The sequence below is a fragment of the Pecten maximus genome, chromosome 17 (assembly GCF_902652985.1).
Source record: "Pecten maximus chromosome 17, xPecMax1.1, whole genome shotgun sequence".
In the NCBI taxonomy this organism is placed as follows: Eukaryota; Metazoa; Mollusca; class Bivalvia; order Pectinida; family Pectinidae; genus Pecten; species Pecten maximus.
The window spans coordinates 9,332,049-9,359,379 of record NC_047031.1 but is presented as its reverse complement, the minus strand read 5'-3'; the positions used below and the strand labels follow the sequence as shown (position 1 = coordinate 9,359,379).

General features: G+C 38.4%; 2 protein-coding genes across 3 annotated transcripts in view; one reads left to right on the top strand and one right to left on the bottom strand.

The window, feature by feature from the left end:
- LOC117315996 (nucleoprotein TPR-like) overlaps window positions 1-2,359 on the bottom strand; it is a 74,118-nt gene extending 71,759 nt beyond the window's left edge. The window contains exon 1 of one of the 2 annotated variants that reach the window (XM_033870480.1): window positions 2,315-2,359. The gene's annotated coding sequence lies outside the window, so the exon portion shown is untranslated. Of the gene's footprint in view, window positions 1-1,929; window positions 2,106-2,314 lie in introns of those variants that run through there. The other variant, XM_033870481.1, reaches the window with a different exon arrangement.
- Window positions 2,360-13,407: 11,048 nt separating this feature from the next.
- Window positions 13,408-27,331, top strand: part of LOC117315731 — a 68,533-nt gene continuing 54,609 nt past the window's right edge. Inside the window, exon 1 of the mRNA XM_033870081.1 lies at window positions 13,408-13,541. The gene's annotated coding sequence lies outside the window, so the exon portion shown is untranslated. The remainder of the gene's footprint in view (window positions 13,542-27,331) is intronic.

Sequence of the window (27,331 nt, the reverse complement as noted above, 5' to 3'; positions counted from 1 at the left end):
GAAGACACCTTGTGTTATATCTGTGTGATGAGAGTGAGCGTACAGCTGTGGATTATAGTAGCATCTATATATAGCTATAATATGTGAGTATTAGATCCACAGAGACACAGACAGCTACAATACTAAACAATCAGATCCAATCGTATCAAAGTAATAATATAAAGTGATCCCTTTAAGTCTTAGGAGGGCTTCTGAAGTACGGTGGCAATCATATGAACTTTGTAGAAGTTAGACAAACTGACAGTGAAGCATATATACTTAAATTTTATTGTGATACCTTCTATCTCCTTCATATATATATATATATATACAGTATATAGTTATCATATATAAAAACATACCAATTCAACAGTTACATGACAACTGTTGTTTTTCGCTAGCGTTTTCAGGCCTAACGGCTATCTTCTGGAGATTCATTTATTTAATCGCCTAAAGATATTGATGGCTGTTAGGCCTAAAAATGTTAGCGAAACACAACAGTGTTTTTAACTATTTTATCAATACACAAAGTACAGGTCTACAAGTTTTATTCTATATATACTTGTAAGGGTTACAACATAATACATGTCATTTTGTTTATGTTAAAAATAGTGTTGGGAATGATCAATCGATCGAGATTTCAACATCGATGATCGGATATAATCTGTTAGTGTGAACCAATCAATTTTTTTTAATAATTAGTCTTTTGTTACATAATCCTTATAATACATTACCTTTTCTTTTACCCTGGAATTAAATAGGTCTAATTCACTGTAGCTTAACTCCACATAGTTTCGTATCATTATTTTTTATCATGACATTTCAACGTACAGTAATAATCTTTGATGTCATTTTTGCTTTTAATTATGTTTAAATAGCATGACTGGCAAGAACTTTTGAGTTCTGTTCTCTTTTAGTGAAAATGAAAGTAGAACTCACACTTCAGGTTTTGAAAACAACCATATCATCGATGTTGACATCTCATATTCGATTGTCGGGATCGGTTAATTATCTTTTGATTAGCTATCGATTACAATCGATCATCAAAACAACATTAGTATAAAGTGACAGAAAAAAATAGGTTAGATAGGTCGGGATTTGTTTTTAAAGATTTTTACAAAAGTTTAATATATATATGTGGATTGATGGCGTTAGAGTGTTTTCTTGACAACAAAAAATCAGGGCATGGTACATGTAGGTACAATAATACAGGGTAAGTACAGGGTTTAGCAGAAATTTGGTATTTTTAGGCCTAATTTATTATAAAAATATGATAAAGCAGTTTGTTAAATACAAGAAGGAAACATTTTTACCCAAATACAATGTAGACTACTTACTTTTCATGTTGATGATATTTCAGGTGAAACTCTCAATTCACCAGAATTTAAAAGTCATCTCAATAGAAATTTCTGTTAGCTATATATATATATTGACTATCCTACATAATTTTGAGAAGATAGAGTAATTAAGTTACGATTATAAAATATTTGTGCTTGAAGAGGTACTATAATTGGGCAATGTGACCTCAATGTACAGCATCAGTTATAGATCTATTATACACTATGTTTTGTTATAAATATAAATGCATCATTAAATCAAAGGATGTGCAGAAATTTTACGGAAATATATAAAATGCCTGTTTCAAGATAATTTCAGCCTCAGTCATGTTCCAAGAATGTAAAATATTCTGGCCCTGACATGTACACCAGACTTGGACATTTGACATCTAACTGTCAGAATGTTCAAGTCTTATGTCACAGTCAGGACCAACGACCAGAGGATTATCTGGCCGACTACAGGGGTTTGTAACAAAAACCATCAAAGAGAGAGTTTTATGTTTACAGTGATTTTTACAAGACCCTGTGGATAGCTTAAGAAACAAATAAATTATCAATTATACCAATTCATTCCAGTACATTGGTTACAACATGAACGTGTTACAATGGGTACCTTCTCGTTTCTATCCGTTTCACCCTCCCATTTCCTCACAGAAACTCCAAAAGCAGAAGGAATATTTCAAATGTTTGTCATTGCAGTCTGACACAAATACTGGGAGATCATCCAAGCCTGCTACCAGTAGTACCGATATTATACCATACAGAGAAAAACACCTGTTACGCTTGCCAATACACAGATCACACACATGTGCAAACTTGTTTTGGAAACAAACGTCAGGTCAAAGCCTCATGGAATGACCCCGCCAACAGGGAAAAGTGAGTACATGGAGGGACATTTCCGACGTTATTATTTAGATGGTGTTTGTATCTATTTTTCTAAAAGCTGTTTCTTGAGTGATATGTGATTATAGCGCTTCTAACAACTTGATTTCATTCACCTGCTTTCTTGGCTTTGAAGCAGCCGCCATTTCTGTATACAATCCCACAATGCAATTCAGTTTCCGTCTATGGATTGACTATTATTCGAAACAAATAACTTTCCTCCGGAATACTCAGTAATCTCTCTTCTTCGTTTTTTCCCAACATTTATTTTCAGGCATACAGTTTGTCGGACCTGCAGGGCATTTGGCGTATATTATATCACACAAAAAGGGAGGTGTTCCTTTAATAAATAAGTACATGTATTATCAAGAGAAAAAATAAAACATTACATGTAAATAAACATAACTGAAATGACAAGCCAAGTTGTCATTTGATCAATATCTAATCTATTATATAAAATGTCTTTCTAATTAACTTAATGATATCAGATAGTTTCTTCATTATATAAGATATGTTATAAGTTAAATATCTAATTTAAAGTTTGTGAAATAGCTTAAACCTTTTAGTTTAAACATATTTCATTGCTTCTTTAAAACAAACAAGTTGAAAAAAATAAAATAACAACTTATAGAAGCGCTCTCCTCCACAATTTATTTGAGTAATGTCACAGCAACAATAGACATATATTTACATAATATACAATGAAACTAATTTGGAAATCATTGGAGTGAAAGAAAAGACGGATTGGAAATGCGGCGATGATACCATAAAGTAGATTTTATCATTTACAACAATCTATTGCATAATGAATATATGATATAATATATCGCCTGGTACATACTAGCTACACACCAGCTAATTTCTGTTCAAACTGTCCATGTATAAATGCTCATATACATTGATCTTTCTCTAACGTAAACTCATCTAGGTATTATTCCTTTGTGTCGGCGGAAACTCAGTTTCGATTTATCTCTTAATCTTTAAACACATTTAATATAAAAACATGAATAAGAATATACATATCTGGTTTATATCGCTTGTGATGAGATGTTAAAGCTTTTATAAAATATCTTAAAAAGATACGATATATCATATACATTATGTATATAAAAAAGTATAAAATCTCATTTCATAATATTTTTATCAGATATATTATCTGTTGCATAAGACATCTTATTAATCATATAAGATATTTTATCAATTATATAAGATATCTTACTTTTTATAAGATATCTTATTTAAAGTTTTTGAACAATCTTATGGTTAAGGTGTCCTGACACTTTAACGCTAGCCTTCCACCTCTAGGTTGCGAGTTCGAAACCTACGTGGGGCAGTTGCCAGGTACTGGCCGTAGGCCGGTGGTTTTTCTCCCGGTATTCCGGCTTTCCTCCACCTCCAAACCTAGCACGTCCTTAAATGACCCTGGCTGTTAATAGGACGTTAAACAAAAACAAACCAAACAAACCAAACCAATCTTATATCTTATGTACGGAAGCCGAATAGGACCAATGAAAACATTAAACTTAGTTGGTATCATTAAAAATAAAATATCTCGCTTCCGTAGATTGATATATATATGTATACGAAATAATAAATAAAAAATGATATACATAAGAGAAATAAACTCGTATATACGAGATTTTTTATTATTTTTTTAATGATACCAATTAAGTTTATTGTTTTCATTGGTCCTATTCGATCGTGTCTTGCACAGAGGCTTAATTTTGAAACTGGAAAAATATGGAATGAAAGAAAATTTATTGAAATTGTTTAAACATTGCTCCTCTGAAAGCAAACAATCAGTTGTCACAAAAAAGTGTACTTTTTCTGAAAGATTTATTAAAATTAAAATAAAAAAAATCTTTTTAAGATACAGTTTATGCTTTTAATTATATGAAATGTCTTATATGATACAGTTCTGTATATAAAAACTAGATTCAACAAAGCATAGTTCCAAGAAATGTTTTTTAAAGCCTTTCTTTTTCACATAACGAATTGGTAGCGAATGCTCGGGTGGCTTATATGCACGATTTTCTTTCTTTCTTTCTTTCTTTCTTTCTTTCTTTCTTTCTTTCTTTCTTTCTTTCTTTCTTTCTTTTCATCTTTGAATGGGGTTCTTTAAAACTGAAAGAGCCAATTCTACAAAAAGGCCAAAAATGAATAAATTAATTGATAGAGCGAACGATCAATATCCAATTAAATTTATTTCAAAATAAGAAATAAATCAATCAATCAATAAACAAACAAACAAACAAACAAACAAACAAATAAATAAACAAACAAACAAACAAACAAACAAACAAACAAACAAACAAACAAATAAATAAATAAATAAATAAATAAATAAATAACAGCGGCTAATGGATCAGTGTCCAGATTTCTTTTCCAATATAAGAGTAACTCACCCTTTCACGCGCATGCAGTCATTTTGCGAAAGTTACCAAGATTCCAACGTCACTTAGACTATACTTTACCACCCGCTAGTAAATGGATTTCCACACGATTTCTAAAGGCCAGACTGTTGTATGAAGGGTCAGGCTGTTGTAGGATGGACCAGATTGTTGTATGATGGACCAGACTGTTGTATGATGGACCAGACTGTTGTATGATGGACCAGACTGTTGTATGACGGACCAGACTGTTGTATGACGGACCAGACTGTTGTATGACGGACCAGACTGTTGTATGACGGACCAGACTGTTGTATGATGGACCAGACTGTTGTATGATGGACCAGACTGTTGTAGGATGGACCAGACTGTTGTATGATGGACCAGACTGTTGTATGGACCAGACTGTTGTATGATGGACCAGACTGTTGTATGATGGACCAGACTGTTGTATGATGGACCAGACTGTTGTATGACGGACCAGACTGTTGTATGGACCAGACTGTTATATGATGGACCAGACTGTTGTATGGACAGGACTGTTGTATGATGGACCAGGCTGTTGTATGATGGACCAGACTGTTGTATGACGGACCAGACTGTTGTATGATGGACCAGACTGTTGTATGATGGACCAGACTGTTGTATGACGGACCAGGCTGTTGTATGACGGACCAGACTGTTGTATGAAGGGTCAGACTGTTGTATGGACCAGACTGTTGTATGGACCAGACTGTTGTATGACGGACCAGACTGTTGTATGATGGACCAGACTGTTGTATGACGGACCAGACTGTTGTATGACGGACCAGACTGTTGTATGATGGACCAGACTGTTGTATGACGGACTAGACTGTTGTATGGACCAGACTGTTGTATGATGGACCAGACTGTTATATGATGGACCAGACTGTTGTATGATGGACCAGACTGTTGTATGATGGACCAGACTGTTATATGATGGACCAGACTGTTATATGATGGACCAGACTGTTGTATGATGGACCAGACTGTTGTATGATGGACCAGACTGTTATATGATGGACCAGACTGTTGTATGACGGACCAGACTGTTGTATGACGGACCACACTGTTGTATGATGGACCAGACTGTTATATGATGGACCAGATTGTTGTATGATGGACCAGATTGTTGTATGACGGACCAGACTGTTATATGATGGACCAGACTGCTGTATGACGGACCAGGCTGTTGTATGATGGACCAGACTGTTGTATGATCGACCAGACTGTTGTAGGAAGGACCAGACTGTTGTATGATGGACCAGACTGTTGTATGATGGACCAGACTGTTGTATGATGGACCAGACTGTTGTATGATGGACCAGACTGTTGTAGGATGGACCAGACTGTTGTATGATGGACCAGACTGTTGTATGATGGACCAGACTGTTATATGATGGACCAGACTGTTGTATGAAGGGTCAGACTGTTGTATGACGGACCAGACTGTTGTATGATGGACCAGACTGTTATATGATGGACCAGGCTGTTGTATGACGGACCAGACTGTTGTATGATGGACCAGACTGTTATATGATGGACCAGGCTGTTATATGATGGACCAGACTGCTGTATGACGGACCAGGCTGTTGTATGATGGACCAGACTGTTGTATGATCGACCAGACTGTTGTAGGAAGGACCAGACTGTTGTATGATGGACCACACTGTTGTATGATGGACCAGACTGTTGTATGATGGACCAGACTGTTGTATGATGGACCAGACTGTTGTATGATGGACCAGACTGTTGTAGGATGGACCAGACTGTTGTATGATGGACCAGACTGTTATATGATGGACCAGACTGTTGTATGAAGGGTCAGACTGTTGTATGACGGACCAGACTGTTGTATGATGGACCAGACTGTTATATGATGGACCAGGCTGTTGTATGACGGACCAGACTGTTGTATGATGGACCAGACTGTTGTATGACGGACCAGACTGTTGTATGATGGACCAGACTGTTGTATGATGGACCAGACTGTTGTATGATGGACCAGACTGTTGTATGACATCTAACAATTTTTTGTGACGTTGTCCGCGCATGCCGATGTGGACTAGACTTCTACTATGTATCTACCAAGAGTTATCTCGCTTGAACTGTCACGGTCAGAGTTTTTGGGCAGTCTCCAGTATTTAGTAATAGTGTAACCCAGACCTGTGGTCAGTAAGACAGACGGTCTCTAGTATAGTGTACCGTGGTCAGTAACCCATACCTGTGGTCAGTAACCCATACCTGTGGTCAGTATGACAGACGGTCTCTAGTATATTGTACCGTGGTCAGTAACCCAGACCTGTGGTCAGTATAACAGACGGTCTCTAGTATAGCGTACCGAGGTCAGTAACCCAGACCTGTGGTCAGTATAACAGGCGGTCTCTAGTATAGTGTACCGTGGTCAGTAACCCAGACCTGTGGTCAGTATAACAGGCGGTCTCTAGTACAGTGTACCGAGGTCAGTAACCCAGACCTGTAGTCAGTATAACAGACGGTCTCTAGTATAGTGTACCGTGGTCAGTAACCCAGACCTGTGGTCAGTATAACAGACGGTCTCTAGTACAGTGTACCGAGATCAGTAACCCAGACCTGTGGTCAGTAACTCAAACCTGTGGTCAGTATAACAGACGGTCTCTAGTACCGTGTACCGAGATCAGTAACTCAGACCTGTGGTCAGTATAACAGACGGTCTCTAGTATAGCGTACCGTGGTCAGTAACCCAGACCTGTGGTCAGTAACTCAGACCTGTGGTCGGTATAACAGACGGTCTCTAGTACCGTGTACCGAGATCAGTAACTCAGACCTGTGGTCAGTATAACAGACGGTCTCTAGTATAGCGTACCGTGGTCAGTAACCCAGACCTGTGGTCAGTAACTCAGACCTGTGGTCGGTATAACAGACGGTCTCTAGTACCGTGTACCGAGATCAGTAACCCAGACCTGTGGTCAGTATAACAGACGGTCTCTAGTACAGTGTACCGAGGTCAGTAACCCAGACCTGTGGTCAGTATAACAGGCGGTCTCTAGTACAGTGTACCGAGATCAGTAACCCAGACCTGTGGTCAGTATAACAGGCGGTCTCTAGTACCGTGTACCGAGATCAGTAACCCAGACCTGTGGTCAGTAACTCAGACCTGTGGTCAGTATAACGGGCGGTCTCTATTACAGTGTACCGAGATCAGTAACTCAGACCTGTGGTCAGTAACTCAGACCTGTGGTCGGTATAACAGACGGTCTCTAGTACCGTGTACCGAGATCAGTAACTCAGACCTGTGGTCAGTATAACAGACGGTCTCTAGTATAGCGTACCGTGGTCAGTAACCCAGACCTGTGGTCAGTAACTCAGACCTGTGGTCGGTATAACAGACGGTCTCTAGTACCGTGTAACGAGATCAGTAACCCAGACCTGTGGTCAGTATAACAGACGGTCTCTAGTACAGTGTACCGAGGTCAGTAACCCAGACCTGTGGTCAGTATAATAGGCGGTCTCTAGTACAATGTACCGAGATCAGTAACCCAGACCTGTGGTCAGTATAACGGGCGGTCTCTAGTACCGTGTACCGAGATCAGTAACCCAGACCTGTGGTCAGTATAACAGGCGGTCTTTAGTACAGTGTACCGAGATCAGTAACCCAGACCTGTGGTCAGTATAACAGACGGTCTCTAGTATAGTGTACCGAGATCAGTAACCCAGACCTGTGGTCAGTATAACAGGCGGTCTCTAGTACCGTGTACCGAGATCAGTAACCCAGACCTGTGGTCAGTAACTCAGACCTGTGGTCAGTATAACGGGCGGTCTCTAGTACAGTGTACCGAGATCAGTAACCCAGACCTGTGGTCAGTAACTCAGACCTGTGGTCAGTATAACGGGCGGTCTCTAGTACAGTGTACCGAGATCAGTAACCCAGACCTGTGGTCAGTATAACGGGCGGTCTCTAGTACCGTGTACCGAGATCAGTAACCCAGACCTGTGGTCAGTATAACGGGCGGTCTCTAGTACCGTGTACCGAGATCAGTAACCCAGACCTGTGGTCAGTATAACGGGCGGTCTCTAGTACAGTGTACCGAGATCAGTAACCCAGACCTGTGGTCAGTATAACAGGCGGTCTCTAGTACCGTGTACCGAGATCAGTAACCCAGACCTGTGGTCAGTATAACGGGCGGTCTCTAGTACAGTGTACCGAGATCAGTAACCCAGACCTGTGGTCAGTATAACGGGCGGTCTCTAGTACAGTGTACCGAGATCAGTAACCCAGACCTGTGGTCAGTATAACGGGCGGTCTCTAGTACAGTGTACCGAGATCAGTAACCCAGACCTGTGGTCAGTATAACGGGCGGTCTCTAGTACAGTGTACCGAGATAAGTAACCCAGACCTGTGGTCAGTATAACAGACGGTCTCTAGTACCGTGTACCGAGATCAGTAACCCAGACCTGTGGTCAGTATAACAGGCGGTCTCTAGTACCGTGTACCGAGATCAGTAACCCAGACCTGTGGTCAGTAACTCAGACCTGTGATCAGTATAACGGGCGGTCTCTAGTACAGTGTACCGAGATCAGTAACCCAGACCTGTGGTCAGTATAACGGGCGGTCTCTAGTACCGTGTACCGAGATCAGTAACCCAGACCTGTGGTCAGTATAACGGGCGGTCTCTAGTACAGTGTACCGAGGTCAGTAACCCAGACCTGTGGTCAGTATAACAGACGGTCTCTAGTATAGCGTACCGTGGTCAGTAACCCCGACCTTGGATATTACTAGTATGTCGGAGTGACGAATCACTCTTTAATAGTGTGCAATGGTCTCCCTAAAACATCGTTGAAATATGCTAACAGCCAAACTATGGGATATATACATGTATATATATACAATCGGTGTTACCCATTGTGTTACGAACGAGACCCATTGCATACCTGTCTGCGATTTTGTATCTGATTATTAACAGTGCATATCGTTTTAGAGGAGACACTTAACTAGGATCTTCTGCGGCATCCTTTGGTAAGCACTGGAGCAGTACATCAATGCTTGTATAGGATTGTCACATTAATAGGCTTTCTTAACGACATTTTCACAAAGAAAATTTAAATTGAAGTACCAGAAAGTTAGTTTAAAGTTTATTAAACAGTTGTAAATTGTTATATTACATACGTTATTAAAAGAAACTAGAGTACATTAGTAGTTATGTAAATCCGCCTCCTAATCAGAAGATTTATACTCCTGTGTCTTGTAAATCATGAAATGCATTGTGTGTTAATGTTTGGTAGTTACAGAGTATACAAACATTGAGATACCATACTTAGGGGATGTACTCTTCACAGCAAATTCTCAATTAATCATGTTTTAATTGCAATAATTTCTTTTGATGATTTTTTTACATTATATATGTTTTATATACATCATGCCCCCACCCACCCCCCCCCCCCCCCCCCCCCCCCCCCCCCCCCCCCCTCACACACACACACGCACACACACACACACACACGCTGAGGTGAGTCGTACATGTGAACGTAGCTCCTTGAGTGTCGCACGTAAACGGTTGTACTTATGTAAATCCATCTCCTTATCAGAAGAAGAAAGAAACCTAATAAATATGCATTGTGTGTGTTTTGTTTCATTGTTACAGAGTACGGTTACATTGAGATTCAACACTTACACTATTTACTCTCTACAGCACATTTTCAATTAATCTTTTTTCATTGCACTAATTCCTGTTGATGATGTTTTTACATTATATATGTTTTATATACATCTTCCCCCATGTAAGTTTAGTGTGAAACTGCAATAATTTCGTTTGATTATGTTTTTATCATACATATAAATGATGATGTGGAGTAATTGTTATATTACATGTAATTATGTTAATGATGACGTGGAGTAATTGTTATATAACATGTAATTATGTTAATGATGACGGGGAGTAATTGTTATATTACATGTAATTATGTTAATGATGACGGGGAGTAATTGTTATATTACATGTAATTATGTTAATGATGACGTGGAGTAATTGTTATATTACATGTAATTACGTTAATGATGACGTGGAGTAATTGTTATATTACATGTAATTATGTTAATGATGACGTGGAGTAATTGTTATATTACATGTAATTACGTTAATGATGACGTGGAGTACTCGTTATATTACATGTAATTATGTTAATGATGACGTAGTATAATTGTTATATTACATGTAATTATGTTAAATGATGTCGTGGAGTAATTGTTATATTACATGTAATTATGTTAAATGATGACGTGGAGTACTCGTTATATTACATGTAATTATGTTAATGATGACGTGGAGTAATTGTTATATTACATGTAATTATGTTAATGATGACGTGGTATAATTGTTATATTACATGTAATTATGTTAAATGATGACGTTGAGTAATTGTTATATTACATGTAATTATGTCAATGATGACGTGGAGTAATTGTTATATTACATGTAATTATGTCAATGATGACGTGGAGTAATTGTTATATTACATGTAATTATGTTAATGATGACGTGGAGTAATTGTTATATTACATGTAATTATGTCAATGATGACGTGGAGTAATTGTTATATTACATGTAATTATGTCAATGATGACGTGGAGTAATTGTTATATTACATGTAATTATGTTAATGATGACGTGGAGTAACCGTTAAAGTACTTCGTGCGCTATTTGACAAATACAATTGAAGATAATTGGGAGTCACTTCCATATTAATATGAATTTTCTATAGGTGTAATCACTAATAAGCTATCTGTGGTGAAGCTAACGCCGATCCCTGTTGACTCATTTCGAGTCAGGAGCCGCGGTGGCCGAGTGGTTAAGGTGTCCCGACACTTTAACACTAGCCCTCCACCTCTGGGTTGCGAGTTCGAAACCTACGTGGGGCAGTTGCCAGGTACTGACCGTAGGCTGGTGGTTTTTCTCTGGGTACTCCGGCTTTCATCCACCTCCAAAACCTGGTACGTCCTTAAATGACCCTGGCTGTTAATAGGACGTTAAACAAAAACAAACAAAAAACAAACAATCATTTCGAGTCACCTTAATCCTCATTTCTCCCTAACGTAAACAAGTATTGACTATCAAGATGCCGTAATCGACATGGACATATTTTATGTATTGTATTTTGATTGACTTACATAAAGTGAGATTTGTCGTACAGACAAACAAAATGATACCAGTGTGTATTTATTTGAAATTTTATTTAACATTATGAAATATGGAATCGTATAAAGTAAAAAAAAACATCAATACGTCAAATGTGGAAAGGTATGTTAGGCGCGCATTCAGTAGTGGTATAATATCCTTGGGAATTTGAACTTGTGAACAAATACACACGTCATGCTTCGTAACACTACACTCCATTCATAAATAAAGAAAACAATACCTTTTGAGGAGGGCAATACGTGTCAGCAGTTAGACCACGCATGTCCGAGTAGCGGTAAAGACTGTCACGTGACCTAATACCTGGGCTTTATCAATAACACTCATTCAAAATCGACCTTTATTGCTCATCTGTACACGTTGTGGGTTTTTAAACTCGATCTATTTATAGGTAACGGTACTGTTATATCCAGGCCGAGCCATACCTGTACATAACCCAGAGAGCACGAGACAGCAACCCATTTGTCAAATAATCAATTCTGCCTTGAAATAGCACTCTATTTTATAGCGAGAGGCATGTTCTGGGTCGTATTAAGCCAAAAGTACTATTTAAAACAAAGGCTCGACCTGTTCGTCTCATAGCGGTTTCTATCCATGGATGTTATCAGAATTAAAGGATTTTAAAGGTCAATTCATTTAACAAGTAACCTTCCTAGCTTATCATGGCTCAACTGCATTTATCTAACGGTATTCGTATTTTTCAGTTTTTTAATGGCACTTTTTTAATTTTCAAAAATATATTCAATACATTTCATTCTAAAAAATGTTTTACAGTACTGAAAAATACCTTTCTAGTATACGATGTTGATCACGGACATCGGTTATGTATATTGTCTTAAAGGAATTCTCATTTCATAATTAGATTTTATGAAACGAGTTGAAGAAGTTTTTATTTTCGCGACCCATGACGAGCAAAAATTCAAAATTCGAGAAGAGTTTCGTAAAATCTCCTAATGAAATGATAATAAATTGAAGATAGTTTTAATCAAATAACTAAAAAAAAAACATGCATTTTGATAATGTTTAAAGTCAAAATGTGGAGGACACAATTAAACGGAGGCAGCCATTTTTTTTGCGTCATATTCAATTCATGACGTAACGTCAAAATTGATTTCTGACTGGCGCAACCAATGAAAACTGCTCCAGTGTATATTACACAAGTGACATGTACAAATGTATGTTTACGCAAAAATATTACACAAACGAAAATGTATCGTGTGATAAACTAGCACATGACCCGTGTACTCGCAATTCCGCATAATTGTAAGGTAGACATTTTTATAACGGTGTATGGCCAATTTTGATTTTTCATCTTCAGTTTTCAGTTCGTAAAACATATCCTGTCTTGATACCAAACAACCAGGTTACCTATTATATCAGTGGATTAATGTACGTTTCACTAAAATGTGTTAGTAAGAACGTCCATGGATGCCTTTGTCCATTCACTCCTGTAGGATTACATCCGATATAGATATATACTGTTTATAAAACACAGGGAACGTCTCAAAGACAAAATCCCTAAAGCGCTTGTGTCAAGCGCGTGGACGCCGACCGGAACGGGGTAATCCGTCCGGACCCAGTAAGGGCTGTACAGGTGTGTGAACCGTTACTTACACCGGTATACCTCAATCAACTTGTACACGCGCTCGCGTCACTGACACGGTCAGCTGATATTACACACTGACCATTATACCACGTGGACGGATAGACAAAGTGCCAAAGTGTCCGAGGGATAAATACTGGGATGTGAGGTACAGCGACAGGTAAGTTCTAATACATATTATTGTGATGTGTTACGGGGCTGAGACACTAGAGGATTTAAACTCTGTCACACAGGTGTGGGACAGGTGTGATGTACGTTTAGTCAATTAGTGTTAGTAACATCAATAACATGGCAGGGAACGACTACAACAGTGTGTTAGAACGATGTTTGGTGAAAAACAACACCTATAGATTTTACGCTTATAATCCAATTTGATCACCTTAGTTTGTGTCGAGTATATATATATCATATATATTATACAGATACACGTATGTCAGTTTTATCCGGATATTATTTTTATTGCAGTGCAACAATTTATACAAATCCCTCGTCTACAAGTGTACAACTACTAGTCTACCCCTATACTCATATATATCCCCTATACTCATATATATCCCCTATACTCATATATATATCCCCACTACTCGTGTATCTAGACACCCCTGTATTCTAATACTCGTGTACCCTCAATACTCGTGTATCCTCAATACCCGTGTATCCTCTATACCCGTGTATCCCAATACTCGTGTACCCTCAATACTAGTGTATCACCAATACTCGTGTATCCTCAATACCCGTGTATCCTCTATACTCGTGTATCCCCAATACTCGTGTATCCTCTATACACGTGTATCACCAATACTCGTGTATCACCAATACTCGTGTATCCCCAATACCCGTGTATCCCCAATACTCGTGTACCCTCTATACTCGTGTACCATCTATACTCGTGTACCCTCAATACTTGTGTATCCTCTATACTCGTGTATCCTCAATACTCGTGTATCCCCAATACTCGTGTATCCCAATACTCGTGTATCCTCTATACTCGTGTATCCCCAATACTCGTGTATCCCCAATACTCATGTATCCCCAATACTCGTGTATCCCCAATACTCGTGTATCACCAATACTATGCCGTTATTTTTGTCCTACCCCCGAGGTGTGTAAAGTATTATCAGATGTATTTTATATAATGCTAGTATTGCGTGTGAGGTGAGAGATTCTGACCGTGACTGGCCATAGATTACACATAATCCTCGAGTAAATATACTCAACCAACACTTATTGCCATGGATATGGTGTAAATATTGTACCTGGGAATAAATACCTATGGTGTAGCATTTCAGCTAACTTTAGTAAGTAAGCATTACTACAAAAACTACAGCTGTACTCGGTTACATGATGCATATAACCACGCTTTCTATTTCATAACAAACGATTGAGATCCTGTACATGTGCCCGGTATACCTCTGTTTAAACCTGGCGCGCTGTTTACATAGTCAAACCGTTATGTCACGGTAAACATCGATCGGGATCGGGACGTGCATCTGATTTTAAATTCAATAACAGATTCTGTTATCTCGTATATGTCAAACCAGCACAGGAAGTTTGTGGTGGAGAAGTGTACCCCTCTAATCCTGTAAATAAAATGATTTCAGTTCCCCCATGTCTCGCTATAACCAGAATACTGTGTTAACTACCTACACAGGGAGAACAGTCCTATGAAGGTCACAGCGGTGACCTCAGTGACGGGTAGGATTTTGTCCCTACTAATTATAAAGGACTGTCCTAAGTTATAATGACTAATGGACTTTAAGTAAAGCTGTTAGCTCTCTGTCGTTGAATGATGAACTTCGCCGCTTATGGACACTCGTGGTGTATTAAAGGGCATTGGATATGAAGCGAGTTAGTTTTCAACAAAGTGTAAAAAAAAAAAAAAAAAATAGAGGTGAAATTTTCGAGCTTCCTTTTCAAAAGTCATACCCATCCTCGATTGTTTTACAAATTCTTATTGTGTTTTGGATCTCATTTTAAATTACAGTTTGTGTGATTATACTGATCTGATTGTCTATGTCCAGTGGTTTAACTTTATTTTGAAACAAAAACTGTGAATCATAGCTCTCGGTGGTATTGTATTAAATGTTCAGAATTGTTTTCAATGTGAATTGAAACACGTCATTTTTTGTATGCCGTCTGTTATCCAGCATTTTGTGTGTGTGTGTGTTTTTTGTTTGTTTTTGTTTTTGTTTTGTTTTTTGTTTTTTTTTTGTTTTTTTTGTTGTTGTTGTTGTTGTGTGCTTAGAACATGTTCCAGGAACAAAGATAAAGTGAATAGGAACAGATGGTCCTCAAATTACGGTAACATCACCAGAATCATTTATCTTACAATAGAAACCTACTTATCTTTGTTTTTATTTATTTATCTTACAATAGAAACCTACTTATCTTTGTTTTTATTTATTTATCTTACAATAGAAACCTACTTATCTTTGTTTTTATTTATTTATCTTACAATAGAAACCTACTTATCTTTGTTTTTATTTATTTATCTTACAATAGAAACCTACTTATCTTTGTTTTTATTTATTTATCTTACAATAGAAACCTACTTATCTTTGTTTTTATTTATTTATCTTACAATAGAAACCTACTTATCTTTGTTTTTATTTTATCGTCATAGCAGTGCTATCTTCAGCACCAGTTGACATGTATACCAAGTTTACAGGGACGGCACATTCTCTAAGAGTTTCTTTAGTACCAATCGAGAAATGTCATCGCGTGTCTTGCCTTTCCTTTGGAGATGTATCTATTTAACTATAGACAACCGACATCTGACATTGGCGATGTCTCTCCGTGACTAGACATCTGACATCACTGTCTGTCCTCTTGGCGTTGTCTCTCTGTAACTAGACATCTGACATCACTGTCTGTCTTCTTGACGATGTCTCTCTGTAACTAGACATCTGACATCACTATCTGTCCTCTTGACGATGTCTCTCTGTAACTAGACACCCGACATCACTGTCTGTCTTCTTGACGATGTCTCTCTGTAACTAGACATCTGACATCACTGTCTGTCCTGTTGACGATGTCTCTCTGTAACTAGACATCTGACATCACTGTCTTTCCTCTTGACGATGTCTCTCTGTAACTAGACATCTAACATCACTGTCTGTCCTGTTGACGATGTCTCTCTGTAACTAGACACCCGACATCACTGTCTGTCCTCTTGGCGTTGTCTCTCTGTAACTAGACATCTGACATCACTGTCTTTCCTCTTGACGATGTCTCTCTGTAACTAGACATCTGACATCACTGTCTGTCCTGTTGACGATGTCTCTCTGTAACTAGACACCCGACATCACTGTCTGTCCTCTTGGCGTTGTCTCTCTGTAACTAGACATCTGACATCACTGTCTGTCCTCTTGACGATGTCTCTCTGTAACTAGACATCTGACATCACTGTCTGTCCTGTTGACGATGTCTCTCTGTAACTAGACACCCGACATCACTGTCTGTCCTCTTGGCGTTGTCTCTCTGTAACTAGACATCTGACATCACTGTCTGTCCTCTTGACGATGTCTCTCTGTAACTAGACACCCGACATCACTGTCTGTCCTCTTGGCGATGTTTCTCTGTAACTAGACATCTGACATCACTGTCTGTCCTCTTGACGATGTCTCTCTGTAACTAGACACCCGGCAACACTGTCTGTCCTCTTGACGATGTCTCTCTGTAACTAGACATCTGACATCACTGTCTGTCCTCTTGACGATGTCTCTCTGTAACTAGACACCCGGCAACACTGTCTGTCCTCTTGACGATGTCTCTCTGTAACTAGACATCTGACATCTTTGTCTGTCCTCTTGACGATGTCTCTCTGTAACTAGACATCCGACAACATTGTCTTTCCTCTTAGCATTGTCTTTCTATTTCTAGAAATCCGACAACATTGTCTTTCCTCTTGACGATGTCTCTCTGTAACTAGACACCCGACAACACTGTCTGTCCTCTTGGCGTTGCCTCGCTGTAACTAGACACCCGAGAACGTATTCGGAACTCGTATTTGGACGTGTGATGTGTGAACTCGTATGACATGGAGCGGTTTGTGAACTTGTATGACATGGAGCGGTTTGTGAACTCGTATTTGGACGTGTGGTGTGTGATGTATGACATGGAGCGGTTTGTGAACTCTTATTTGGACGTGTGATATATGGATGTATGATATTGAGCGGTTTGCTGCTCGAGTAATTTTCCATGTTACCTGACACAATGTATGCAACTTACTCGACGATTATCTTAAACTCACATCAATTCAAATTAATTCCTTCAAATTTTGAATTTAAGTGTGCCGTATTTCACAGATGAGTTACCACGCTGATGTGGGTAGATAATCTTGAGTACAAAGCGGAAAAGTAAATGGTATATTCGTTTGTGTAGCGCGCATGGCAAGCTTCAGACTTTATCAAGATAGACAGTAGAGTTTTTTGATATATACTCCTTTCATAGTCATCTCGCTTTGTGTACATCATACTTTTCCTGGTTACGTCATGGATATGCTGATTACGTCATCATGATGCTGGTAACGTCATTAACATTCTGGTAACGTCATCATTAGACTGATTACGTCATCAATATTATGGTTAAGTCATCATAAAACTAGTTACGTAATCAGTATTCTGGTAACGTCATCATTAAGTGCTGGTTACATAATAAGTATCCTGGTTACGTCATCATTAGACTGATTACGTCATAAATATTATGGTTGAGTTCTTATAAAGCTGGTTACGTAATCAGTATTCTGGTAACGTCATAATTATGCTGGTGTACGTTGTCATTATTCTGATGTTTGCATTTACACTGCAACCCCACTTGAAGGTTATGAGTCCATAACTCCCAAACCTTTATTATGGCGTCATTATTATTGTGATCGACGTCATAATTGTCGGCGATAACGAAAGATGGCTGTTGAAGAGGCTTTTCCGTCTTTGACGATAATAATTTGTTCATTCATCATAAGAGAAAAAATCCTGGATATAGTCTTTAAAAGTCGTTGTCAAATGAAAATACTATCGCTTAATGTTGAATTTGCCGTTGTCCAGTTGGCATTCATCAGCCCATAACTTCGAAGTGAAAAAAATTCAATGTTTAAATGTACATCGTGTCATTGGGGCGTGCAGCGTGATATGCGGTGCCCAGGGTAATCGGGGTTTCCGCCCACCCTGGGGACCATCTTTCCCTATTTTGGTTTCTACACAATCTCTGGAGTACTGCTAGGTCGGATGCCCTCAGACCAACTTTATCACTTTATCCATGCAGTGATCATGATTCCTCAAAGAAACACGTGGTTGAAATCACTTTACAGACTCGAAGGTCAAAGGTGAAGGTCACTGTTAATTCAATAAGAAATCAATTTATACTTGAATTCAAGCCTGTATGTTTATTTTACTTATAAGCTTAAAATCATGATCGTCTATATGATTGATGCTAAAATACACGCGTATGGTATTTGTGACAACTTGCAAAGCGTTTGCGTGACATAGATTTGTGGCGCAAAAATGACGCTACTTTTCACTTACAGATACAAAGGCAGACCGTAACGCAAAATGAAAATATTGTTTTAAACAAGAAATTCAATTGTACTACACGTCACCCTGAAGGATGGGACACGTCATTGACTTATTGAACACGACAACTGTTTCGAGTATAACAGACTGGACCTTGGTTACTAAATGATGTCCCTATAAAGGGACATTATACCATGTTTTTAGTCGGAGGTTCACCGCTGACAGCTGTACAATACACATGACATTGATAAGAGTGCCGATTTAGACGTTTAATCATTATATCTGTAAGGGATTCCATTAAAAGTTATACAACAGACCCATGGGTGGTGATTTTAAAATGATTATCGGTTTTCCCATTACCCGCGTGTAATGATACTTTTACCAGTGAAAGTCACGTGACACCCGGAAGTAACCCAATTAATTTCTATTCGTAAACACTGACATTTGACCTCATCCTTAGACTGCAGTAGAAATAGATCACGCTCGGCCAAGACTCGTGACATTATTGACAGAATGTTGAATACACCCTTTACCTGCATGAGGAGGGTTACTTAGTTCAGACTTCATTATAAACCTTCACTTCAGATTTGATAATTGCTCTTTTCCGGTTTAAATTGCACAAGTGATTAAAAGCAATTAAAAGGATAAGGAGTGTTTAAATAAACGGTACTGTCTGAATTTTCTCAATGAATACTATCTAACAAATCAGTTGTGTAATATTGAGAAATTATCAATTATTGTTAAAGCAATATATACCGAGACAACTGAAATGTGGGTATATTAGTACGACTTAAGTGTGGGTATATTAGTACGACTAAAGTGTGGGTATATTAGTACGACTAAAGTGTGGGTATATTAGTACGACTAAAGTGTGGGTATATTAGTACGACTATAGTGTGGGTATATCAGTACGACTAAAGTGTGGGTATATTAGTACGACTAAAGTGTGGGTATATTAGTACGACTATAGTGTGGGTATATCAGTACGACTAAAGTGTGGGTATATTAGTACGACTAAAGTGCGGGTATATTAGTACGACTAAAGTGTGGGTATATTAGTACGACTAAAGTGTGGGTATATTAGTACGACTAAAGTGTGGGTATATTAGTACGACTAAAGTGTGGGTATATCAGTACGACTAAAGTGTGGGTATATTAGTACGACTAAAGTGCGGGTATATTAGTACGACTAAAGTGTGGGTATATTAGTACGACTAAAATGTGGGTATATTAGTACGACTAAAGTGTGGGTATATTAGTCAGACTAAAGTGTGGGTATATTAGTACGACTAAAGTGTGGGTATATTAGTACGACTATAGTGTGGGTATATTAGTACGACTAAAGTGTGGGTATATTAGTACGACTAAAGTGTGGGTATATTAGTACGACTATAGTGTGGGTATATTAGTACGACTAAAGTGTGGGTATATTAGTACGACTATAGTGTGGGTATATTAGTATGACTATAGTGTGGGTATATTAGTACGACTAAAGTGTGGGTATATTAGTACGACTAAAGTGTGGGTATATTAGTACGACTAAAGTGTGGGTATATTAGTATGACTATAGTGTGGGTATATTAGTACGACTAAAGTGTGGGTATATTAGTATGACTATAGTGTGGGTATATTAGTACGACTAAAGTGTGGGTTATATTAGACGACTAAAGTGTGGGTATATTAGTACGACTAAAGTGTGGGTATATTAGTACGACTAAGTGTGGGTATATTAGTAAGACTAAAGTGTGGGTATATTAGTACGACTAAAGTGTGGGTATATTAGTACGACTATAGTGTGGGTATATTAGTACGACTAAAGTGTGGGTATTAGTACGACTAAAGTGTGGGTATATTAGTACGACTAAAGTGTGGGTATATTAGTACGACTAAAGTGTGGGTATATTAGTACGACTAAAGTGTGGGTATATTAGTACGACTAAGTGTGGGTATATTAGTACGACTAAAGTGTGGGTATATTAGTACGACTAAAGTGTGGGTATATTAGTACGACTAAAGTGTGGGTATATTAGTACGACTATAGTGTGGGTATATTAGTACGACTAAAGTGTGGGTATATTAGTACGACTATAGTGTGGGTATATTAGTACGACTAAAGTGTGGGTATATTAGTACGACTAATGTGTGGGTATATTAGTACGACTAAAGTGTGGGTATATTAGTACGACTAAAGTGTGGGTATATTAGTACGACTAAAGTGTGGGTATATTAGTACGACTATAGTGTGGGTATATTAGTCAGACTAAAGTGTGGGTATATTAGTACGACTATAGTGTGGGTATATTAGTACGACTAAAGTGTGGGTATATTAGTACGACTAAAGTGTGGGTATATTAGTACGACTAAAGTGTGGGTATATTAGTATGACTATAGTGTTGGTATATTAGTACGACTAAAGTGTGGGTATATTAGTATGACTATAGTGTGGGTATATTAGTACGACTAAAGTGTGGGTATATTAGTACGACTAAGTGTGGGTATATTAGTACGACTAAAGTGTGGGTATATTAGTATGACTATAGTGTGGGTATATTAGTACGACTAAAGTGTGGGTATATTAGTATGACTATAGTGTGGGTATATTAGTACGACTAAAGTGTGGGTATATTAGTACGACTAAAGTGTGGGTATATTAGTACGACTAAAGTGTGGGTATATTAGTACGACTAAAGTGTGGGTATATTAGTACGACTAAAGTGTGGGTATATTAGTACGACTAAAGTGTGGGTATATTAGTACGACTAAAGTGTGGGTATATTAGTACGACTAAAGTGTGGGTATATTAGTACGACTAAAGTGTGGGTATATTAGTACGACTAAAGTGTGGGTATATTAGTACGACTAAAGTGTGGGTATATTAGTATGACTATAGTGTTGGTATATTAGTGTACGACTATAGTGTGGGTATATTAGTATGACTAAAGTGTGGGTATATTAGTACGACTAAAGTGTGGGTATATTAGTACGACTATAGTGTGGGTATATTAGTACGACTAAAGTGTGGGTATATTAGTGTACGACTAAAGTGTGGGTATATTAGTACGACTAAAGTGTGGGTATATTAGTACGACTAAAGTGTGGGTATATTAGTGTACGACTAAAGTGTGGGTATATTAGTACGACTAAAGTGTGGGTATATTAGTGTACGACTAAAGTGTGGGTATATTAGTACGACTAAAGTGTGGGTATATTAGTATGACTATAGTGTGGGTATATTAGTATGACTATAGTGTTGGTATATTAGTACGACTAAAGTGTGGGTATATTAGTACGACTAAAGTGTGGGTATATTAGTACGACTAAAGTGTGGGTATATTAGTATGACTACAGTGTGGGTATATTAGTACGACTAAAGTGTTGGTATTCTCTTCCCAATAATGACTAGTCTTCGAAAGTTGACGACCTTTAGAAATGAAATAAAACAACGATCACCACATACGAGCAAGACTTGGTTGATCGATTTGAGCAATGAAAACACACGTCTTTCACCTATGCGACCGGGTTTCGATTCCCCGATCGAACGTGAATAGGTATGGAGTCACTTGTCCGACAACGTGGACTTTTTCCGGGTACATCAGTTTCCATACAAAGTAAGACGTGTGCCATCTATTGTGATTTTAACATGTATCTTAGTTGGCTTAACTCATTTTGCGATTGTTGAAAAAATATATATTTAGACAAACCACAACAAAATCTGTCCGTGTGTTCCCAGGTACTCCGGTTTACTCCCACAGGAAGTCTCCTCGCGCGCTTCCATCGGGACAAACGCGAGTGATTGATATAAGTTGCTATTACTTAGGAAATAAAATTTATGATTGTATTTAGACAATTCCGCTACGGAGCCCGCCCTGGAGGTGCTAGGTACATGTGATCATCCCGTTATCCTGACAATAAACCTGTCAGACTTATCTGTATACAGATTACTGAACCACTGGCCCTAATCGTTTTACAGTTTCCCATAATCTCCCACCCGTGTTGAGATAAGGAAATCCGTTATTTATCGCCGACCATCATAAACACCCGTTCTCAAGAGGCTCTTCAAGCACCCGGGAACACCGACAGTTAGCTCGGTATTCATCTGATACTCGTTACTTCTCGGTGTTTTACATATGATACCGTTAGCTCTTCGTGATCAGCAATGATATGATCTGTTGCCATACTCGTAACCTCTTTTTTATTTACCTTTGAACTGTTCGCGGTACATGTACCTGGTTAAATGTGCTCTTTCATACTAGGGACCTTGCTTTCTTTCCAGAGCTGGGTCCAAATACTTATCAGAGTTCATGAGATGCAGGTTTATGTAAACAATGGGCGAAGTTGGCCAGTGTTACTATTACTGGTTTGAAGTACATATGTCCGATAGTTTCGTTGTCGCTGTCAGACATGGTGCTCGTATTGAGAAGTGATCTGGATTGGACATTAAATGACACTGTGGACATTGGACACGTACTTTTACGAAAGAAATGTATTTTTCTATGAGCTTCCGTACAAGTTTTCAGTGTTGGCCAGTATCAATATACAATCTTAAACGTATGGCGGCCAGTATCCATGTCTCAAACGTATGACGGCCAGTATCCATGTACAGTCTCAAACGTATGACGGCCAGTATCCATGTACAGTCTCAAACGTATGACGGCCAGTATCCATGTACAGTCTCAAACGTATGACGGTCAGTATCCATGTCTCAAACGTATGACGGCCGGTATCCATGTACAGTCTCAAACGTATGACGGTCAGTATCCATGTCTCAAACGTATGACGGCCAGTATCCATGTCTCAAACGTATGACGGCCGGTATCCATGTACAGTCTCAAACGTATGGCGGCCAGTATCCATGTACAGTCTCAAACGTATGACGGCCAGTATCCATGTACAGTCTCAAACGTATGACGGCCAGTATCCATGTCTCAAACGTATGACGGCCAGTATCCATGTACAGTCTCAAACGTATGGCGGCCAGTATCCATGTACAGTCTCAAACGTATGACGGTCAGTATCCATGTCTCAAACGTATGACGGCCAGTATCCATGTACAGTCTCAAACGTATGGCGGCCAGTATCCATGTACAGTCTCAAACGTATGACGGTCAGTATCCATGTCTCAAACGTATGACGGCCAGTATCCATGTACAGTCTCAAACGTATGACGTTGGCCATCATCTCTGATAAATTTTTATATATGTATGTCCCGGTGTCAGATGTTTTACCGGAGAAAGGGATTTGTGTGGTCAAATTTCCCCAACGGTAGCCTCATGTTTTTATCGGATAAGATAAAATTGTTACTTTAAGACGCTATTCAAATACTATCGCATTTAGAACGAAATTATTCATCAAAATATTTTGAAAAGTGAACATGAGGGTTAATTGAAATCACATTCCCATGTTAGTGCGAGGAAAGGTACAAGTGATGAGAATGAAGTATAGTCAGCTTAAATTACAATGAACTTTGTTACACAAATGGAGTAGACATTGTTTTCATATTTATCTAAATCATTTAAGATATTTGATGAAGAAGCGACCGAAGTTTGAAATCTGTACCAATGTGTTAAGACTACAGACATTGACATTTTGGGTTTTGCTGATCACAGTTTGGAAGCTGACTATTTGGGATACTGTTCACTTGTATTTTAGATGGTGACAGCTGTATTTTAATGTAACGAGGATTCCATTATCATGTAATACATACACAGCTATTGTATAATAACGCGATTTTCTTTATCCTTACAATCTTGTACGGAGAAGAAGAAGAAAAAAATTGCGCGACGTCACTGTGACTAGATTACAAGTTACAAGGGTAACCCGCCTTGTGTCTCTACAATGTAGGTAACAAGTGTAGACAGACTAGTGTTACTAGGTAACAAGTGTAGACAGACTAGTGTCACTAGGTAACAAGTGTAGACAGACTAGTGTTACTAGGTAACAAGTGTAGACAGACTAGTGTCACTAGGTAACGAGTGTAGACAGACTAGTGTCACTAGGTAACAAGTGTAGACAGACTAGTGTCACTAGGTAACAAGTGTAGACAGACTAGTGTCACTAGGTAACAAGTGTAGACAGACTAGTGTCACTAGGTAACAAGTGTAGACAGACTAGTGTCACTAGGTAACAAGTGGAGACAGACTAGTGTCACTAGGTAACAAGTGTAGACAGACTAGTGTCACTAGGTAACAAGTGTAAACAGACTAGTGTCACTAGGTAACAAGTGTAAACAGACTAGTGTCACTAGGTAACAAGTGTAGACAGATTAGTGTTACTAGGTAACAAGTGTAGACAGACTAGTGTCACTAGGTAACAAGTGTAAACAGATTAGTGTCACTAGGTAACAAGTGTAGACAGACTAGTGTCACTAGGTAACAAGTGTAAACAGATTAGTGTCACTAGGTAACAAGTGTAGACAGACTAGTGTTACTAGGTAACAAGTGTAGACAGACTAGTGTCACTAGGTAACAAGTGTAAACAGATTAGTGTCACTAGGTAACAAGTGTAGACAGACTAGTGTCACTAGGTAACAAGTGTGGACAGATTAGTGTCACTAGGTAACAAGTGTAGACAGACTAATGTCACTAGGTAACAAGTGTAGACAGACTAGTGTCACTAGGTAACAAGTGTAGACAGACAAGTGTCACTAGGTAACAAGTGTAGACAGACTAGTGTTACTAGGTAACAAGTGTAGACAGACTAGTGTCACTAGGTAACAAGTGTAGACAGATTAGTGTCACTAGGTAACAAGTGTAGACAGACCAGTGTCACTAGGTAACAAGTGTAGACAGATTAGTGTCACTAGGTAACAAGTGTAGACAGACTAGTGTTACTAGGTAACAAGTGTAGACAGACTAGTGTTACTAGGTAACAAGTGTAGACAGACTAGTGTTACTAGGTAACAAGTGTAGACAGACTAGTGTCACTAGGTAACAAGTGTAAACAGATTAGTGTCACTAGGTAACAAGTGTAGACAGACTAGTGTCACTAGGTAACAAGTGTAAACAGATTAGTGTCACTAGGTAACAAGTGTAGACAGACTAGTGTTACTAGGTAACAAGTGTAGACAGACTAGTGTCACTAGGTAACAAGTGTAAACAGATTAGTGTCACTAGGTAACAAGTGTAGACAGACTAGTGTCACTAGGTAACAAGTGTAGACAGACTAGTGTCACTAGGTAACAAGTGTGGACAGATTAGTGTCACTAGGTAACAAGTGTAGACAGACTAGTGTTACTAGGTAACAAGTGTAAACAGATTAGTGTCACTAGGTAACAAGTGTAGACAGACTAGTGTTACTAGGTAACAAGTGTAGACAGGTTACTGTAATATTGTAATGATGATTATATCATTCTAATTATGGGTTTTACAAGTTGATTATATTTTCCCTCGATGTTTGTAGCACGGGGAGGTGCCCTTTAATAAAACGATTTAGCGGATGAGCTACCCACGGCCAACCGTCAAGTAGCGATGGCACGAGAAGCATGGGCCGCTGTTGATAATTGTGTTGCGGTAAATTGGCTGACTGATCCTCTCTGTCAACACTGTTCACCAGCTCTCGCCCAATGACGTTCTCAACAACAACCAGTAAAATCGCGTGGGCTCCCGGACCTGGAAATATACAGTTAACATCAACTCTGACTAGTACAGTATCTCGGACGATTTGCTCAGTCCAAATGTTACAATCTAACTTTACCAAGAGCTCAACTCCCTGTTCAGTATTAATCGCTATGGCCATTCTAATCGACACCATTGAATAAAACAACACTAAATAATAACATCCCAGACGTCACTTACTACTCACCAGATATAAATACGGAGTACGACGGATTTCCGATGGGATTCAAATAATTATTTTTCACTTTTGTCTTGTTTGTAAGGCGGCGTATCAATCACTGCAAAACTAGTTATCTTGTACTTACCGCTTTGTTTTTTTGTACAGACAAATTATGGTCTTGTACTTTTAAGAAAGTATTTATACACCAATTGCCTGGAACTCTCCAGTGTGGAGGTACCAATGGTAGACCATCGTTGACCCATAGAGGAATTTCGCCCAAACGTTCTATACAGGTATTGGAATTTCATGTTCAATCCGACCAACTTACTCATATTGCCTATTTCCAAATCGCATATTCACATATTAAAGTGAACGCTTAAATTTTATAATAAGAGGTTCAAGCCATACAGGTTAATACATGCAATTTACATGCAACAGTATTGGATTTTGAGAGTTGTATCCCTTCGGTAGATTTTTTTTTTTTCATTTATGAAAATATTTTATGAAATTCAAAAGAAACTGTTGATGCTCAGTTGCATTTTATGTGTCAATGATGTAAGATTAATGTACCATGTAAACTTTGTAGTTTGGGAATTATCAGTGATGTTGATTTGGAGTATGATCAGTATTATCAGTGATGTTGATTGGGAGTATGATCAGTATTATC